Raw genomic sequence first — 15,426 nt, forward strand, 5'->3', positions numbered from 1 at the left:
CTAGCGATCACGAAACCCTCGAGTTCCACGTAGAAGCCTTGTTTGAGCGACTTTGATCACCGATGTTAACTTGGTTACATCGCTATCTTGTTTTTGTATTTCCCTCGGTTCGAGGCGCTTTGATTTCCCCTTTTCCTCCCTCGGTTCGAGGCGCCTTAGTTTTCCCTTTTTTCCCTCCTATAGAGGCGTTTTTTGTTCGACTATCAGTGGAGACAATAAAAGCCTTTTTTGGACATTGAAATCTCTGCATTCGAGTCCTCTCCCTGCTCTGCGCCTGACATTACGCACTGGCCAGACATGGACTCGGCAGAGACAGCGCAGCTGGTCGCCCAAGTACGCTCCCAGACTTCGCAACTGGGCCAACAGCAGAAGCAGGTAGACGCTCTGAGTGTTGGCGTTCAGGAACTGGTGAAGAACCAGGAAGGCTTCAGAGAGGCGGTGGCCGCCCAGGTGGATTCGCTGAGTCGTCAGATGCAAGACGTCCTCGCTCCGCTGACCACGGGGCGAGCTGCGACGCCCTGTTCCACAGCGGCGCCCCCTGTGGACCACCCGGCGCCCGCGCCTATGGCGAGGGGGATCAGACTGGCTTCCCCGGAACGATACGCAGGTGAACCCGGGCTGAGTCGAGCCTTTATAACGAATTGTGAGATGCAGTTCGAGCGAGCTCCCGGCGACTTCCCAACGGAACGCTCCCGGGTGGCATACACGATCTCCTATTTGACGGGAAGAGCCCGGAAGTGGGCGACCACAGAATGGGCCAGGAATTCCGCTACCTGTCACTCGTTTTCCGGATTCATCGAGGCCCTGCACATGGTGTTCGATCCAGTTCCCACGGACCGAGAGAAGGCACGAGAGCTGTCCCATATCACCCAGGGTCGAGAGACGGTCAGCGACTACGCGATCCGCTTCCGCACTCTGGCCGCGGAAAGCGGATGGAACTCGACGGCTCTGTACGATGCTTTTCTCCGGTGTCTTTCCGGGACCATCCAGGACCAACTCATTCCCCTTGATCTTCCTGTGGAGCTCGACGCTCTCATCGCGTTGGCCGTCCGAACTGACAACCAACTACAGGAGTGGAGGAAGCAGCGCGCAAGCCGGGGTGCGATCGTTACTCCTTCCGCATCATTGGGCGGGCGGTCATCCCACGAGACGCACCACCAAAGATCGATCCCGGCAGGGCCACTCGCGGGGATGGAACCCATGCAGCTCGGCAGGGCCAAATTGAGCGAAGAGGAAAGACAGCGTCGACGCCAGGAGGGCAGATGCTACTACTGCGGGGCGCTTGGTCATCTCCTCCTCTCCTGCCCGGAGCGGAGTGCGCTGAGGGTAAGCACCTTCTCCGTGGTCCGGCAGAAGAATAGGGTTCTACCCGTCGGGACGCTAACCTGCCAAGGCAAGGAAATCGAGCTCGGGGTGTTGATTGACTCAGGGGCCAACGAGAATCTGATTGACTGGGCTTTTGCTCGCAGCATAGGTGTAAAGACCGAAACCTTGAACACGACCATAAAGGCTAAAGCACTTAACGGACAAGCCCTTTTTGACGTATCCTATATAACCGAACCCCTCTCACTGTCGTTTGGTACTCATCATGAACTAGTAAGACTGCATGTAGTCACCTCGCCCCTGAATCCGCTTATCCTCGGTTATCCGTGGCGAAAACACCACAACCCTGCAATAAACTGGGAGTCAGGGGAGATAAAGGGGTGGGCATCCCAGTGCCAAGTATCGTGTGTCAAACCGAACCCTTCGATCGAGTCCACATGCACTTCTCCCTCGGACTTTGCGTCTCCTGAACCAGAGTTCAGAGCTCCGGATCTAAACCAAGTACCCAAATGCTACCATCAACTTGCGGAGGTATTTAGCAAAGCCAAGGCGAGCTCCTTACCACCCCACCGTCCCTACGACTGCGCCATAGACCTATTGCCCGGTGCTTCGATCCCCAAGGGGAGACTTTATTCCCTTTTGGGCCCCGAAAAGAAGGCCTTAAATGACTATATTGACGCGTCACTTAAAGCGGGTCTGATCAGGCCGTCATCATCGCCTGCAGGGGCCGGGGTTTTCTTTGTGGGGAAGAAAGACGGAACCCTGCGCCCCTGCATAGATTACAGTCCCCTCAACCAGATCACTATAAAGAATCGGTACCCCCTCCCACTCATGTCGGCCGTGTTTGATCAGTTGCAGCAGGCTCGGGTATTCACCAAGTTAGATTTGCGTAACGCGTATCACCTCGTGCGCATTCGGGAAGGTGATGAGTGGAAGACGGGCTTCAACACCCCCCGGGGACACTTTGAATACCGGGTAATGCCGTTCGGCCTCACCAATGCCCCCGCGGTCTTCCAGGCCATGATCAATGACGTTCTGAGTGATTTCTTAGACCACTTTGTTTTCGTTTACTTGGATGACATCTTAATTTATTCACCAGATTTGAGGACCCATGAGAGTCATGTTAAGTCGATCCTGCAACGGCTCCTGGACCATCGACTTTATGTAAAGGCCGAAAAGAGCGAGTTCCATGCAGAAACGATATCGTTCCTTGGCTTCATCATAGCCCCAGGGAAGGTCCAGATGGACCCAGCCAAAGTAAGCGCGGTGACCCAATAGCCGGTACCGGATAGCCGCAAAAGAGTGCAGCAATTTCTGGGATTTGCTAACTTTTATAGACGATTCATACGAGGCTTCAGCGCCACCGCGGCTCCCCTGCACGCTCTCACCTCCCCGACAGTTCCGTTTCGCTGGACGGCGGAGGCTGAAGCCGCCTTCCAGGAGCTGAAGAGGCGGTTCACCACCGCTCCAATCCTTACCTTGCCCGACCCATCTCGTCAGTTCGTGGTGGAGGTTGATGCCTCCAGTCAGGGAATCGGCGCCGTCCTGTCTCAGAGATCCCAGGTCGACAACAAGCTCCATCCATGCGCCTTTTTGTCCCGACGGCTGACCCCCGCGGAGCAGAACTATGACGTCGGAGATCGGGAATTGTTAGCGGTCAAAAAGGCTCTTGAAGAATGGAGACACTGGCTGGAGGGAGCCCAACACCCCTTTCTGGTTTGGACCGATCACAAGAACCTGCAATATATCAAGGAGGCCAAGCGATTGAACTCCCGCCAGGCTCGTTGGTCCCTCTTCTTTAACCGTTTCCATTTCACGTTGTCTTACAGACCGGGGGCCAAGAACACCAAACCTGATGCGCTGTCACGCATCTCCAGCCCAGACCCGGTGTCCACAGAGCCAGAGCCCATTCTCCCCCCTCACTGCGTGGTGGGAGCCGTAACCTGGCCCATAGAGGACTTGGTGAAGCGGGCAAACCACGATGATCCACCCCCTAGGGGAAGTCCCGAGAATAGACTGTTTGTTCCGCCCCAACTACGATCCCAAGTGATCCACTGGGCGCACACCTCCCGGCTCACGTGTCACCCGGGCGTGCGAAGAACCCTGCACGTCATCCAACAAAGATTCTGGTGGCCCTCCATGGGGGCGGACGTCCGGGAGTATGTTGCAGCCTGTTCCATCTGTTTGCGAAGTAAGAACACTCCGGGCCGCCGTGTGGGGTTGCTGCAGCCTCTCTCCATTCCCTCTCGACCATGGGCAGACATCTCTGTGGATTTTGTCACGGGACTGCCGGTGTCTAGCGGTAAGACGACGATACTCACCGTCGTGGATAGGTTCTCCAAGATGGCCCACTTCATTGCCCTGCCCAAATTACCTTCGGCCAAACGTACGGCAGTAGTTCTCATGGACCACGTCTTCAGGATTCATGGATTTCCTCAGGACGTCGTGTCAGATAGGGGCCCCCAGTTCGTGTCCCGCTTTTGGAGGGCTTTCTGCAAGCTTATAGGGGCCACCGTGAGCCTCACTTCGGGCTACCACCCGGAAGCGAACGGCCAAGCAGAATGCATTAACCAGCAGCTGGAAACGGGCCTCCGCTGTTTGGTAACCCAGAACCCCTCGTCGTGGAGTCAAAACTTGACCTGGGTAGAGTACGCCCATAACTCCCTTCCCACCACGGCGACCGGGATGTCCCCCTTCATGTGCGTCTTTGGATACCAGCCCCCGCTCTTCCCCGACAGCGAGCCGGAGGTGTCAGTTACCTCGGCGCGCGCCGTGGTAAGACGCTGTCGGCGCATCTGGGCAGCGGCAAGGGCCATACTGGTCCGCCAGGGCGACAGGGTGAAGAGTATGGCTGACCGGAGACGTCGTCCGGCGCCTGTCTACCGGCCCGGCCAGCGGGTCTGGCTGTCCGCCCGGGACCTTCCCCTCCAGGTGGGCTCCAGGAAGCTGGCCCCCCGTTTTGTAGGGCCGTTCCCGATCTCCAAGGTCGTCGGTCCAGCTGCCTCGGTCCCTTGCGGTGCATCCCACCTTCCACGTCGGGAAGGTCAAGCCAGTTAGGGAGAGTGGGATGGTGCCGGCTCCCGCGGCACCCCCGCCTCCGCGGACGGTGGGGGGTGGGCCTGCCTACACAGTTAAGAAGTTGCTGGACGTGCGCCGGAAGGGCCGGGGCTGGCAGTTCCTGGTGGACTGGGAGGGTTACGGGCCAGAGGAGCGGCAATGGGTGCCGCGTAGCTATATCCTGGATCCCGGGCTACTAGATGACTTTTACGCGGCTCACCCCGATGCTCCGGGTCCGTCTGGGATCCGGCCCTAGAGGGGGGGGTTATGTCATGCTGTCATGTGTCGTCCGGATCACTTCCTGTTTTATTGTGTGATTTTCCTCTCGTTCCAGTCGGTGTGTCCTTCCCCTGTGCGTCCGGTCACGTGAACCCCTGATTCCAAGTGTGTGCACCTGCGTCAATGACCAACTGTCTTCACCTGTGTTCCCCTCCTGTGTCCATATAACCCGCGTCTTTCCCAGTATCCAGTGCCAGTGCGTCTTGCCTTGTAAGAACACTAGCGATCACGAAACCCTCGAGTTCCACGTAGAAGCCTTGTTTGAGCGACTTTGATCACCGATGTTAACTTGGTTACATCGCTATCTTGTTTTTGTATTTCCCTCGGTCCGAGGCGCTTTGATTTCCCCTTTTTCTCCCTCGGTTCGAGGCGCCTTAGTTTTCCCTTTTTTCCCTCCTATTGAGGCGTTTTTTGTTCGACTATCAGTGGAGACAATAAAAGCCTTTTTGGACATTGAAATCTCTGCATTCGAGTCCTCTCCCTGCTCTGCGCCTGACAGAGGTTGAAATACCAAACAAAACGTGCCACGAGGTGATGATGCAGTCAAGGTCCGGGAAGTCAACGCCCACTGTATTTTGGGTGGGAGATGTCAGCGACAACCTGTTGGAACCATACAAGAAGTGGGAAAAGTTTATCCGCTCCAATAGACCAGGAGCAAGGACCCCAGAGTACCCATTCCACTGCACGCTACAATATCACAAAGACCTAATGCAGGCACAGGCAGAAGAGTGGTTGCGTCAGCAACCGCAAGAAGTGCAATTGAACGGCACTTGCATTATCCTGGGACCACAGGGAGTGGCCATGAAAATCCAGAGAAACGGATTCATTGACAAGGAATTTAAAGTCAAGAATAGCATCCCACATGTGACTTTGTTGATAGCAGAAGACTGGGAGCAGCAACATGTAGGAGAAATGATGGCGGAGGCGGAAACACTCAAGTTTTCCCCGCTGGCAGGAAACAATGCTCTGTGGGTGAGTGTTGATAAACGTTTCATGAAAATCATGGTTTCAGCACATGGACATGGACAGCTCCAAACGGTGCAACTGTCGCACGACTCCATCCTCAGTATGACGACAGATCAACTTAAAGAAGACATGCTACGACAGGTACCTGACTACCTGTGGTCTCGCCATAGTACGGATATTGGACTTGTAAAATCAGCACAACCGGTAACAGTGGATCTTCGGCCAGGCTGCAGACCCCCATGGAAAACACAGTACCCCCTGAAGGAGGAAGCAGTGCGGGGGATTGAAACACAGATCGAAGGATTGCTCGTGGCAAATGTGTTGAGAGTGACGCAGACCCCTCTTAGTAATACGCCAATACTGCCCTTGAAAAAGCCTGACAACACCCACCGGCTAGTACATGACCTTCGAGCTGTGAACAAAGTGGTGATTGACAATGTAGCCGATGTGCCAGATCCACACACCCTGCTGGCACAGATTCCGCCGGACCCGGAATACTTCTCAGTAGTGGACCTTTGTGGCGCCTTTTTCAGTGTCCCACTCAGTAGCGAATCACAAGGACTGTTCGGGTTCACATTTTATCAATATCAGAGACTTCCTATGGGTTACAAACATAGCCCTCATGTGTTTAACAAAGTGTTAAAGGATGATCTCGAAGGGCTCGAAAGACAGGTGCAGAGCACTGTTATTCAATATGTGGACGACATTATTGTCTGTGCATCGGATGTCAAGACGTGCCACAAAGACTCGATCAAACTGTTGCAAAATTTGGCAGAAAATGGTCATAAAGTGTCTCATAAGAAATTACAATACTGTCAAAAACAGGTTGACTATCTGGGCCAGAAAATATTGTATGGACAGAGACGTATTTCAGATGGCCACTTGGAGGCGATACGAACGGCTCCAAAACCCAGAACTGTTCGGCAAATGTTAACCTTTCTGGGAATAGCGGGATATTCGGCCTCTTGGGTTGAAGAATACGCCAAATTGGTGGGGCCGCTAAGAGCTATGATCAAAGACACAGGCAATAATGATCTCCACGCCACGCTGGATTGGACACACGATGGCCATGTGGCGTTTGAAACAATCAAAGCAAGATTGCAAGAGGCTCCGGCATTGGCTTTACCAGATTACTCCAAAAAGTTTGTGTTATTCGCGTCAACCTCGGCGGGGGGTAGGTTTGCATGTGCAATTCTTTGTCAGCCTACAGGCACAGGGTCTGGACCCCAACCTGTGGCCTATTATTCAACATCCTACTCCGAGGTGGAGATGGGCCTGCCACCATGCTATAGAGCTGTGGTTGGAGTCTATTTGATGTATGACAAAGCCTCTGCTATCACCATGGGCTATCCTGTGACAATTCTTACTCACCATAGTCTTTGGACTCTGTTGAACCATGGCAAGTACACCTTGACAGAGCCCCGGCTCCGGGACTATTACAGGCTCTTGGAGCAAGAGGATGTCACTCTAGCAAGGTGTACTACTGTAAACCCAGCTGAGTTTTTGCCAACTTCAGAGGATGGGGACCCCCACGATTGTTTGCATGAGTCAGAAAAATACTCTAGACTGCGGTCCGATTTGCAAGCTATCCCCCTGAGGGAAGCGGATCTCGAACTTTGGACAGACGGCTCTTGTTATCGAGTCGGAGAAAATTTATGCGCAGGCTATGCGGTCGTGCAAGCGCAGGGACCTGAGTTTGTAACGATTAAAGCCGAAGTGGTGCCACAACCGGCCTCGGCCCAACTTGCTGAACTGGTGGGGTTAACAGAAGCATGCCTGCTCGCAGAAGGGAAAAGAGTGACAATCTATACAGATTCGGCATATGCGCATAGCGTGTGCCACCTGTTCGGTGCTGTGTGGAGGAATCGGGGGTTCAAGAAGACTGACGGTTCCCCCATCCAGCATCATGCGCAGATAATGAAGCTGCTGGTGGCCATGATGAAACCTAGAGAAATAGCCATTGCAAAATGTGCTGCCCACAAGTCCGATGCGTCCAGAGTCACGCAGGGAAATAGAGTGGCGGACGAAGCAGCCAGGGCTGTCACGAAAGGCAGCCAGAAAGGGAAAGTTTTGTTGGTTACGCATGAGGTCGACCTCGAAGACAGGGTCACACTCAGAGATGTAATCTTAATGCAGGCAGCCGTTAACCCGATGGATAAACACCTTTGGGAGCAAAGGGGGGCGAGTCAAGACCCTACTGGACTGTGGAGAAATCACGAAGGTCTGGTAGTGGCGCCGCCAGATTTGCTGGGACTGTTAATCCAGGAGGCACATGGGTTGGCCCATGTGTCAAGGGGGGAGGTAAAGAGAAAAATAACCGCAGAATACGGGTTTTGGGCGCCATATTTGCTCGAACAAATCGACCAGGTAATTGGAAAATGTGCAATCTGTTTGAAAAACAATGTGAGAAGAGGGGTAGCCACCCCCACGGGTTATATCCCGACTCCTAATGGCCCCATGAGAGAACTAGTGGTGGATTTTGTCGACATGATACAACCTGTCGAAGGGAAAAGATATATGTTGGTGGTCGTAGACCGGTTTTCAAGATGGCCGGAGGCCTGTCCAACTAAACGGAAAGATGCTCAGTCTGTGGCCAAGTTTCTGTGCCGCGAAGTTATCAGCAGATGGGGTCTGCCGGATAGGATTTCTTCAGATAACGGGAGAGAGTTTGTGGATAAAACGGTCAAAATCATAATGCAAAAATTGGGAATTAAACAGCGGCTCGGAGCAGTGTATCATCCACAAAGCCAAGGCATTTGTGAAAAAATGAACGGCGTCATAAAAAATCGAATTTCCAAAATTTGTCAACATACAGGCTTGAATTGGATAGCTGCCTAACCACTGGCACTGATGGTTTGCCGGTCGCGTGAACTCCGCGATTTGCATTTGACCCCACATGAATTGGTAACCGGTAGACGCATGCCTTCGCCGTGTTTGCGTACCAGTGGGAAAGGCCCAAGCCTGTCAATTTTGGAGGACGAAATGAAAGCCTATGTCAAACATTTAACCACGATACATAGGAATATTTCCACCTATGTTGTTGACAGGCAGAAACAAGAAGAAGCACAAGAGAAACTCGAAGCAAATACTAAAGACACAGTTCAGCCAGGAGACAAGGTGTATGTGAAAGTGTTCCGCCGCAAGTGGTACAACGAAAGACGGCAGGGGCCATTTGAAGTTGTCCGCTGTACCGGAACAGCGGTGCAAGTAAAAGGGTCGCCAACTTGGTACCATCTGACACACTGCGTCAAGGTGCCCAAAGATGAAGAACCCCAAAGAGGGAGTCGTGGCTGCGAGAACTCCGAACAACTGCCAGAACCAGAGTCGCCCAGGGACCCAGATCGGGATGAAGACGAGCAAGGTCGAGCTGTGGTGGATAACGTGTCTGCTGTATCTGTTCCTGAGGACATCGGGGGCGACACAGCCGACGGCCGAGGAAGCCAACAGTTCGATAATGTCAATCTTGACGACGCGGGCCGCCTCGCCTGCAGACTTTAAAAAAAAAAAAAACAAAAAAAAAAAAAACAGAGAGAGGCAGGCCAGCAGGCCAATCCTAGGTTGGCTCTTCGGGAATTCTCCCGGTTCTCCCGATGGTCAGTCCGGGCGTGCCGGGGATGACTCAGGACAAGCAGGAGACACCAAGTTCTTGGCTGTTCCGGGATGAGCTGGACAAGTGGCGGGGGAGAGGGAAGTTTGCGCTTCAATGCTAAAGCAAATACCAGAGATGGGACCAAGTCACACATGTGTAAGTCTCAAGTCTTAACCTTCAAGTCTCAAGTAAGTCCCAATTCATTTTTTTCTTGGGCAAGTCAAGTCAAGTCCTTAAATAGGTCTAGTCAAGTCCAAGTCAAGTCCTTAAATAGGTCTAGTCAAGTCCAAGTCAAGTCCTTAAATAGGTCAAGTAAAGTCCAAGTCAAGTCACCTTATTATTGCAATTTTACTCGCAGAATCTGATCTTAGTAGTAAAAAGACAAGATATCAGTAACTTTAAGTAACCATCATTGTCCAATGTGTCTAACCTGTTTAAAAAATATGACAATAATTTGGATTTGCACTGTAATTACTAATATTCAGTAAAATACACCATGGAATCAAACAAAAAAGAAATTACCTCATACAATGAATGATTTATTGACAGCTCAATCTAAACAAATGAACGTCTGCCGACAATGTCTGACAAATTTGAGTTGCAAATATGAAAAAATAATCTGAAAAAAATCTGAAAGAAGAAACACAAAGAGCATTAGAAATATTTTATGTTTCATCTGTAACATCTGGAGACACCAGAGCTCTATAAACTTCAATTTTCAACATTGTCAGAAAAAATAACAGCTTGTTCTTAGAAAAATATTCCCTCACAAGCAAGGATACAACATTCAATTTTGTAGAATTTCACTTGTCTCTGTGTCTGCAGAGTATATCAATAGGTCTTTTTTTTTTTTTTTTTTACAATTTATTGCACTTGCAAAATATTAGATTCGAGAGGGTCCTGTCTGCAAGCCGAGCACGATGTGGCCTCATGATGATCCCACCATGGCTGAAGACTCTTTCAACTGGGGCACTTGAGGATGGCACTGAAAGAGCTCTTGATGCAACAGGAAAAGGTGTAGGGAGGATACCCCTATTTGCATCCCAAAAAGACAGACAAGCCTGTACACAACAAAGACCAAGATAGTTATTTAGTTGTGTCTCTGGACTGCTGGTTGTGTTCTGCTTGTGACGTTTTCTGTACTGTGAGAATAACCCAGTGCTCTCTTCCTGCCTCTTGGAACCCAGGACTCTGGGGTGTTGTGTCTGGTGGGACCTCCTGTAGAATCAGATCTAATAAAAACAAAGACAAAAAAAACAAGTTAATTTAACATAAAAGGGCAAGTGCGAAAACAAGCCCATGAATGTTAGAAAGTGAACTTTCTCATTCATTATTTCACAGCTCAGTTTGATATGCTTGCAAAAAAAGCTCTAAACATTTATTATATTGTTATTTATACAAATGTTTTGTGAATCTAAATCTTTTAATGTCCATAGTTTGATCATGGTGACACAAAGACATGCCTAACTGTGGAACATGTTAAAAATAAAAAATAAATACATTCACTGACCTTTCACCATGTCAGCAATGTCATTCTTTATGTCATCAGGGACAAGCTCATCATGCTAAAGTGACATCATGGAGAAAGCTGGGTCCAGGACAGCAGCTCTGATGTAGAGCGGGTCTGCAAATGGCAGCTCTTCTCCTGGTGCCGCTGATAACATTTTTACATTAACAAAGATCTCCTGGAATCTTTTCTTGAGAGAGCACTGCAGGCCATGGACCATGCTTCCCAGGAAGCGCACTTGCTGTTTCAGTTTCTCCAAGTGGTGGTTTAGTGATAAAACACAAGGGAGGACAGAGCTGACCGTCACAATCTTCTCTCCTTGAGGAAGATCGGTGGCCTCAGCAAATGGCTGTAGTACATCACAAAGCTCCTTCATCAGATTCCATTCCCTTACTTAAGACCAGCTCGTTGTGGCCTGTGCTCTGAACAATGTTACACAGTTCCTGATGAGTGAATGAGAGCACTGCTTTGACTTGGCGGAGAGTTGAATTCCACCGTGTGTTCACAGCTGCAGGGATCCCTCGCTGCCCAAACTTATCTTCAAATGCATCTTTAAAGGTGCTAGATGTATGCAGGAGAGAGCTCAGTTTAGAGCATTTTGCAAAGGCGCTGTTCATGATGTGTACATCCTTGAGGCCATCACCAACAGTTAACTGCAACGTATGGGCAAAGCATTGCTGACGTTTCGGGCTTCCTCTGTTGAGCATCTGGTCCACAGTCTCCCATTCACCTCTGGATAGGTCTTCCCACAACTCTGCGTCATCCAGATTGTCATCATCAGGGACCTCACCACCTTGCTCTTTTGGAAAACACACTGTAAATGCTCGGTTCATATTTGCGGCATTGTCACAAATAACAAAGTCAAGTTTTTGTCTGATGTCATATTCGTCACATATGGAATCAAAGGGTTCTGATATCCATTCTCCTGTGTGAGGTCCTTTGAATCTATTCTAAGCAAGCAAGTACGAATTCAGCTGAACCCCCTCAGATGTTGCCAATACATGGCCAGTGACTCCCAAAAAGCCACGCATTCTCCTGTCTAACCAAATATCCACTGTAACTGATACATGGTCTGCATCAGCAAGACGCACTTTTATTTTCTCCCGAGTCTCCGCAACGAGAGATTCTATCTTTGAAGTTATTGTCCTACGACAGACAGGCTGGTACTTGGAGTCAGTCACAGACAGGAAATGTCGGAAATGTCCATTCTCCGTGATTGACAGAAGCATGCTGCATCCAATCATCAGGTCTGTGAGAATGGCATTTGTTATGGCCTTCTGTCTTGGATGGTTTGGAGAATATGCTTCCTGCGGACGAGACTGGAGGAACTGGGAAATTGAGGGTTGCGCTGCATCAGTGCAGGTGTTTCTCATCTTTTCGTATTCTGCATACCTGTGAAACAAAAGCATAAATATGAATGGGATGTACTGTATGGTCTGACAGACATGCAACATAGTATATGGTAAAAAAAAAAAGTTCTTTGAGGCTTAACTGTAGTTTTTATTTATTAACTTGCTCCATATTAAATCATATTTACTTAATTCAGTTTCATCATCATATTCATTGCATTAAAGCTATATATACACACCTATTTAGATAAATGAAAAGCTCTTACTTGGTAGAATGGCTCTTCAAATGACGGACAAAGTTTGAAGTTGTCGTCTGACTGTCCGAAATGTTTTTTGTTGCATATCTCGCACTGTGCTGTCCGTCTTTTGCTTGCGATAGCTGAAGGTGATGACTCGCAGTACCGCTCCCGCTGACATGTTTGCACATGTCTGATATAAAGGGGCGTGATTCTCTAATAAACACGTTCGGTAGGTAGAGAGGGCACGACTGATTGATTGGGTAGTGATCCAATCATGACAACGCCATTCTCAGCCTGCGTGTTATCGATATTATTTTTTAAATGTATTATTAATTTTATATCCAAACTGAAAACATAAACTAAATAACACTGAAGTCATTTAAGTCATCGTGTCTCAAGTCAAGTCAAGTCCCGAGTCTTTAACTTCCAAGTCCAAGTCGAGTCTCAAGTTATTTCATTCTTTGTCAAGTCAAGTCACAAGTCATCAAAACAGCGACTCGAGTCGACTCGAGTCCACGTCACAGTGACTCGAGTCCCCATCTCTGGCAAATACCCCACAACCAGACACAAAAAATAAAACAAGCCATTGATCGTGGTTGGGTAACATGGCAGTCCTCATCCATCTAGAAAAAAATACAGAGCCATTCCCTAGATTTTTGGATCCCAGGGGCAATTGATGAGGGCAATTTTGCACAAATGAAGAAAACTGAGAAAAGTGGGGAATATCTCAGGAATGGTTGATTAAGCGAGTGCAGAAATGACTCATCCAGAAGTTCACAAAACAACTCAGAGTAACATTTTAAGATCACTGGGATCACTGTCAATATCATTACTTATTAATGATAACAAAATATTTGCCTTGGTATTTGGCAGAAGACTTCTGTTATTCTTTTATTTAGAAAACTCAGTCAGGGTTTATGCCCAAAAGACACATTACAAACAATATTGCATTTATTTTGTTCTTAAGACTTTTTAGGGCCTTTGGTATAACGGAACATCAGTTTATAATGCAGTCTTTACATACATTTTGGTTTTGACTATCAAAACCCTCTATGTAAACAATAATGGATCCATGAAGCAAGCAAGTGGCACCTCTCCTGGAATCTTGAGGTATGACATGGCTGTCCTGCCTCCCCATATCCTTTGTTTTAAATAGTAGCAAAAATCATATCTTCTTATAATATCTATCATCTTATTAAAGCTAGCTAGCACTGTTGATGGAACCCCTCTCCTTGGTAAAGAGTTAATCTTGACATAATTAGCAGATGACGACGTTTTTTTCTAAAAAAAATAATGAAGGTCAAATGCCTGTTGCCATCAAAGCAATTCAGGAGTTTTCAAGGGCTTTCGGTTTATGCTGTTGATGTTTTATTAAGGACTGTTATAAATCTGAGCATTCCCATACAAAATGACCTGAGATACCTTAATGACAAAAGTCAAAACCTGAGATGTACTTTAAATTTTACTCCAATTATTTAAAGTTAACAATGGCACATACGAGGTCTGTCGTTGAGGGCTAGAACCTTGCTTGCCAAATCAAGAGGACTCTCACATCATATATGTGGCTATGGTGCTACATGCCAATAAGGAGATCCTTAAGATGATTGGAAGAAAAAAAAACCTCTAACTTTGTTTGGAAGAACAGACCTCATAATCTGAAAAAGAGTTTTGTTAGGTTCAAAATCAGCAAAAGGATCAGCAGACAAAACCAGTGAGGCAGAATGTTGAGTCTTTTCTCGCGAGGAGTGCAATCAGACTTACAGCAGTCCCGAAATACACTAAAGGTCCGTTAACACTCCTCGCTCTTTTTATTTAGGAATGCCCTACCCACAATGTGAGACTAGCCCCTGAGGTGGGGGAAAGTGTGGGCTTTGTCTCATGAGAAAAGAAACGAGATTCTATAAACAAAAGAAGTCGTAGACAAGATGTCATCAGAATCGAAAAGAGTGCAAGGACAAAATGCCATGTGCAGACATCAACAAAATAGTTTGAGCTATCAACAGCTTTCTTGGATTCCCAGAGATGTAGAAGGTCAGGAAGCTTCAGACAGCATCGTATGACTTGTTGTGTTCTGGTGGACGTCTGCAAGGCGAAACAGCAAGCATTCTGTGCAATAATTTTATTAATAAGTACTCATTAGGGAACGCATGATAACATATATATACAATTTATCTAACAATTCCCCCCTGTTTATCATAAGTTCCCGGAGACCAACACATCACCCATATGGCCACTTCAAAAAGATTTTCAGCCAAGGGATCACACTTCGCAAGAACTAACTTACACTCGGGAGGAAACTGAGTCATACTCGGCAAAACTAGGGTTAGGAAACAAACCGGACAGGTTTACCACAATAGAGTCGCCGACCGGGTCGTCACTAGAGAAGGAACCCGCGTCGATCGAAAGGTCATCCCTTTGGAGCAACGGGAAAGTCTCAGCTGGTGGAGAGATAGCAGTTGTAATTAGCCTGTTAATTAGGGATCGGAGACAAGGAATGCGGGCGGCTCGGTGGCGCACTGGGTAGCACGTCCGCCTCACAGCTAGGAGGGTGCGGGTTCGATTCCACCTCCGGCCCTCCCTGTGTGGAGTTTGCATGTTCTCCCCGGGCCCGCGTGGGTTTTCTCCGGGCACTCCGGTTTCCTCCCACATTCCAAAAACATGCTTGGTAGGCCGATTGAAGACTCCAAATTGTCCCTATGTGTGAGTGTGAGTGCGATTGGTTGTCTGTCTCTGTGTGCCCTGCGATTGGCTGGCAACCAGTTCAGGGTGTCCCCCGCCTACTGCCCGATGACGGCTGGGATAGGCTCCAGCACGCCCGCGACCCCCGTGGGGACTAAGCGGTTCAGAAAATGGATGGATGGATGGACAAGGAATGCAACAACATCCACACAAGGTCAAAATGGCAGAGAAAACGGCAATGGAGACCAGGGCGGAGGAAACCAGGGTGCGGTACTTTCCGAACACGTTCAACCAGTCGGTCCAAACCTCTGTGTTCACCCCACCGTGTTCCTTCATCTTCCCGTTCAAGGTCCGCAGGCCCTCAAGGGCCTGGGACAGGCTTCCGCCGGCTGCAGTATTATTTGGAATAAACGTGCAACATTGCTCACCGAACATGGC

General features: G+C 49.0%; 1 long non-coding RNA gene across 1 annotated transcript; it reads right to left on the bottom strand.

Moving 5' to 3' along the window:
• Positions 1-10,313: 10,313 nt before the first annotated feature.
• On the bottom strand, positions 10,314-12,444 carry LOC137840565 (uncharacterized). The gene is made up of 3 exons (XR_011087304.1): positions 12,337-12,444; positions 10,725-12,113; positions 10,314-10,446 (listed from the first exon to the last, which is right to left on the bottom strand). It is a non-coding gene; the product is annotated as an uncharacterized lncRNA (long non-coding RNA).
• Positions 12,445-15,426: the final 2,982 nt, after the last annotated feature.

The sequence above is a fragment of the Syngnathus scovelli genome, chromosome 8 (assembly GCF_024217435.2).
Source record: "Syngnathus scovelli strain Florida chromosome 8, RoL_Ssco_1.2, whole genome shotgun sequence".
Classification (NCBI taxonomy): domain Eukaryota; kingdom Metazoa; phylum Chordata; class Actinopteri; order Syngnathiformes; family Syngnathidae; genus Syngnathus; species Syngnathus scovelli.